This window comes from Austrofundulus limnaeus, unplaced genomic scaffold (genome assembly GCF_001266775.1).
Source record: "Austrofundulus limnaeus strain Quisiro unplaced genomic scaffold, Austrofundulus_limnaeus-1.0 Scaffold11, whole genome shotgun sequence".
Taxonomy (NCBI): domain Eukaryota; kingdom Metazoa; phylum Chordata; class Actinopteri; order Cyprinodontiformes; family Rivulidae; genus Austrofundulus; species Austrofundulus limnaeus.
In genome coordinates this window covers 2043158-2047202 of record NW_013952413.1, presented here as the reverse complement: position 1 = coordinate 2047202, position 4045 = coordinate 2043158, and the positions used below count along the sequence as shown (strand labels likewise).

Sequence of the window (4045 nt, the reverse complement as noted above, 5' to 3'; positions counted from 1 at the left end):
CCTGGGCAATACCCAGGACTCGCTGGAAGCATTATGTATCCTCTCTGGCCTGATAACGCCTTGGGGTCCTCCAGGACGAGCTGGAAAGTGTCGCTGGGGAGAGGGATGTCTGGGTTTCTCTCCTGGACCTRTTGCCTCCACGACCTGACTACAGATAAGCAGAAGAAGAAGAAGATGGCGATATATACAACTTCTAAAATCTGCTTTGACAGTACTGCTTCACTTAGTATGTTAAAGTTTTATGTCGTTATTTATTTCTATACATTCTTGTAAATAAATATTACATTAAAGTGTCTCAGTTTATATAAAGGTACAGGTTCCCTGGGTGTTTTTTGAAGACATGGACAAGGATGAAACCTTACCTGATTAGCTGAAGAAGAAAAACTCGAGGAGCAACGTCTGAAGCCATGAAGTCAGATGAACGCGGGTGAGCGCACCAAGAAATATATAAATAAATATGTCGGGCGAAGCATCGCCGTTGACTGGAATCTTGAACATCTGCTTTCACAGATATATAGGGCATTCAAACCGTTGTGGGCTGAATATGTCTCTTTCTATTTTTAGAGATGTTATGAGCGGAGAAGAGCAGCGTGACGAGCATGAAGGAGACTCAGAATGAGACCACTGAGGATGATTACTTTATGATTCTGACATTTGCTGACAATAAACCACCTGGGTGGAAAATGAAATCACATTACAGATGGTTTTTTTTCTTTCTTTTCTTATTTTAATGTCAGTGTTATAAAACAGTCTAATTAGTTTCTTTGCTGATTATGACTTTTTTTGGATTATGTATGGTTATTTTGTATGTTCTGCATGCAAGTTTAATAGAGCTATAAGGTCCGATGTGGAACTGCCAGTTTGTGCAGTTTGCATCAGATAAAGCAAGATTTTTGAAGGAATTTCAAATGGTACAAATGCATGTACACTCAAGTTAGATACTGTGGTTCTGCATCTTGTTTTATCTGTGATAAACTGGTGATTTGTGGTGAAACCCAACTCTTGTGCACAATGTCTGCTAAAGATAACACACTGATCCTTTGATCCTGCATTTAATCAAACAGCGGATGGAATTGTGAATTGTTTTTTAAGTGCTATTTTTTAGAAACTATTTCTAAGTGATGACCTTAAGAACGAAAACAAAACAATCTACAAAGCCCCACTTTGTCAAACTTACAACTTCAGACTGACACAACCAGTCAGTAGTTGTAGGTGTGAACAGCCCAAAGAGGGATAAATACCAAACATTCCTTGAGCACTTCATTCCTGACTCATCTATTTAAAGTCAAAACTGTCGGGACCTGGTTGGTCGTCCCTAATGAGCTAAATAAAGGCTGTGAGTCACACAAAACACAGTTACTACACTGTACATCATTCAGCGTATGAGTTTGCAAAAACTGAAGCATGATACATACGTATAGATTACTTTTCTTTGGTGAGATGATTGCTTTGGTCAGAAGAAACATCTGCTTATCTAAGGATATCAGTTATATGCCTATTTCTGTATGACAGGCAAAAACTGTGAATAAGCAAAGACTTAGACATCTCTATAAATACATTCATTTACAGAAGATTTATAGTTATGTGGTAACACAATGTATTTCATATTGTGTTATTGGTTTTCACATTGTCATAATATTAATCCATCCRTCCATTTTCTTCCACTTATCCAGGGTCAGGTCGYGGGGGCAGCAGCCTAGATTTCCCTTTCCCCTCAGGRCAGCTCCTCCGGGGGAATCCCAYGACATTCCCAGGCCAGCKGAGAAACATAGTCCCTCCAGCGGTCTTCCTCTGGGCCTCCGCACAGTGGGACGTGCCCGGAACACCTCACCAGGGAGGCGACCAGGAGGCATCCTAACCAGATGCCCGAGCCACCTCAACTGGCTCCTCTCGATGTGGAGGAGCAGCGGCTCYACTCTGAGTCCCTCCCTCATAATGTTAATATGGAAATAAAACGAGTGATAGAATATAGTTGGGCATTGAGTATCAATTAGAACCGGGACTTATGTTTCAATTCTCCTGGAATCGTTCGTACTTTTAAGTTTCGATAAAAACCCAGTCCGCCAACTGGAAGAAGCCCCCCCAACGCCAACAAAGAGAAAAATCCAGGTGAGCCGCCGGACACCAATTTGAGTTCAGACTSAAATTGTCAAATTAAGTGATATAATCTGCCAGTGCAGTAAGACAGTTGCGCTTGGTTAGACTTGAAATGAGGAAAAAAATGAATAAATTCACAACATCTGTTCATCTAGAAATAACTCTGGTTAGCCATCTCATTTAAGCTATGTGATTTTTTTTACCTGCCTCTAAAAAGAATCAAAAATGGGAATCTTTGGGAACCGAATCCAAATGAGGAACAGGAATCATTCAAATTCAAAGGATGCCCAACCCTAATGATATAAAATGTATACATGTAAATGCAAAAGCTATTGTTTAAAGATGCATGGACACTCTGAAGGTCATTATAACAAGTTTAACATATTTTGAATTCCGTATAAGCTAAACCTAAACTTAGTTCTGTGAGTTTAATCTTGGATAATCCTGTTAAAGAAAGAATAAAAAAAAACATCTGCTTGGATCATMCTGCATGTCACAGTGCTTAACATATAGATTAAAAAACAACAACYATAAATCAGAGTTTGACAGACTAAACTTTGTTCAAAGTTGGACAGCGTGACGGCTTTCAGAGGGACTTTTAAAATKTATCACAACTCAGTAATCATATTCAGCAGATATACAGAGTGTCTTTTATAACAGAAAAGGTTCAGTAYCAGAAATGTTTGATAGTTGAGCCATTTTCAAAGAATTGAATTAGGATTAGTCTGCGAGAGAGAAAAACCTTATCTGYTGAATTTTCTCTGGTCTCTGACTTTAAGACTTCCATTTGTAATGAGCTGAAACTGTTATTCTCTAACATTTATCTTTTTTCTCCTTTGAAAAGAGCCAACTGCACAAAAAAACGCAATTCTGTGTTTAAATAAACGTCATTTTGAATTACAAAAAAGAGAAATATTTAGGATTTTTTCTTCAGAGTAAAATATTGACTTCAGAAGTGTGCAAAATCCTTTTAAAATTGCTTTTAAAAGCATTGCATTAAAAACAATCAACAAAACAAAGTTAAACTTTACATATCCGCAGTTTCAAAAAGCTAACATGCAAACAGCAACAGTTATCAAAGTGACTTTGGTTTGCAAATGGTGAGTTTCACTTTGAGTGTTGTTTGAGGAAGGAAGAGGAAAAACCCGTGGCTCCACTGAGGCTGACAACCAGACACAAATCGTCCGTGGTCAGAGTTACTCAGCGCTGAAATCCAAACAGGGATATCCAGGCCTGAGCTGAGACGGCACACAGAGCAAGGCCAGAAAGGAAATGACTGCAAGCAGCCTGAGGGTGCGGTGGGTTCACATCACTGCCACGCTGTCTGTGGCCTCACTGACATAAAAAAAAAAACAGGATAATAAGAAAAAAATCTAAATATTGATCGTTCAGAAACAGTTTGGTCATTTTTGACCTTTGTATTTCAGCTTTACATGTTTAAATATGATTTATTTTATCAGTAATTTGGGGAACTTTCTTCTTATATTAGCAAAAACATGATGCCAATTAGTTTGTCTGACTGTGCTGTGACTCAGTGTTTTTGGGAAGGACATTTGAAAGCAGAGTCAGCCTCTTCAGGACATAAACTAATGACCTCATTAGTTTTTATGTCCTATCTCAAGGTTAAGACAGAAATACTACTGTTGATAAAGATCTTCATTTTATTCTAAAACAACATCATAAAAGAATGTTGGAGCAAATAATGGTCAGTAATACTGTATTATTACTCTTATTTCACACTTAAGTGGACTGTTTTTTGACACGTCTGCTTTTTCTGAAAGAGACAAACAGTGCCATCTAGAGGAAATCAAAAGAAATTACACATTAGGGCACAATGTTGCATTATGATTAACAAAAAATAAAACTCAGCAGATATTTTTATTTTCACAGAAATTAGTGAACTTTTTTGACATATTTTTCAATATGAAACAATAATACAATATATAAC

At 37.7% G+C, this 4045-nt stretch overlaps 1 long non-coding RNA gene across 1 annotated transcript; it reads left to right on the top strand.

The window, feature by feature from the left end:
* Positions 1-64: 64 nt before the first annotated feature.
* LOC106513221 (uncharacterized) lies at positions 65-692 on the top strand. The gene is made up of 3 exons (XR_001309758.1): positions 65-226; positions 300-427; positions 565-692. It is a non-coding gene; the product is annotated as an uncharacterized LOC106513221 (long non-coding RNA).
* Positions 693-4045: the final 3353 nt, after the last annotated feature.